General features: G+C 51.3%; 1 protein-coding gene across 1 annotated transcript in view; it reads right to left on the reverse strand.

The window, feature by feature from the left end:
- ZNF521 (zinc finger protein 521) overlaps positions 1-715 on the reverse strand; it is a gene marked incomplete at its 5' end in the record, with an annotated part of 285,658 nt that overhangs the window by 283,975 nt on the left and 968 nt on the right. The window lies entirely within an intron of this gene.

Raw genomic sequence — 715 nt, forward strand, 5'->3', positions numbered from 1 at the left:
TTGCTTGCGGCGAGACATCCTAAAAGCAAACAGCTGAAGTTGTTTCAATTCAGCCCTGTAAGAAACTACACTTCCTCGTGGCCGCGCGCCCCTCGCGCCGCGGCGCCTCGCGCCCTCGGCTCGGCCTCCCTCGCGCCCTCGCTCCGCGCTCCGCTCCTCGCTCCGGTCCTGCTCGCGCTCGCGCGCGGGGCTCGCGGCTGCCCGGGCTCCGCGCTCTGCACGGCGGCGGCGACGGCTGCACCAAACTTTCCCAGCCTTCGACCCCCACCCCCAACCTCAAAAAAAAAGGAGGGGGGGAGAAAGAAAGAAGAAAAAAAAAAAAAAGCTTAAAAAAAATACTTTGCAGGACAACGCTTGAAAAGCCGTCAGATAAACTAAAGAGAAAAAAATCCGTTACTATTTCCACCTCAATCAAAATTCACATACTTCATTCCAAGAGGAAAAAAAAAAATAATAAAAAGAAAAGCTTTTTTTTTTTTAAATCGCTCTTCCTTCTCTGCAAAATCCTCCCCTCCCCCCGGAAAAAAACAAACAAACAACACCGGTTTGTTTACAAAGCGAGTCGTGCTCTTTTGTAGTTTGGGGGGCTCGGGGGGTGGGGAGGGGGGATCAAATCCTGCCCGGCGGTGAAAAGGTCTTGAAAAGAAAAATCTCCCACCATCCAAAGCAGATGCCAATGGGCAACGAAAAGCAGCAAAGGGGAAAAAAAAATACT

The sequence above is a fragment of the Bison bison genome, unplaced genomic scaffold (assembly GCF_000754665.1).
Source record: "Bison bison bison isolate TAMUID 2011002044 unplaced genomic scaffold, Bison_UMD1.0 scf7180017864498, whole genome shotgun sequence".
NCBI classification, from domain to species: domain Eukaryota; kingdom Metazoa; phylum Chordata; class Mammalia; order Artiodactyla; family Bovidae; genus Bison; species Bison bison.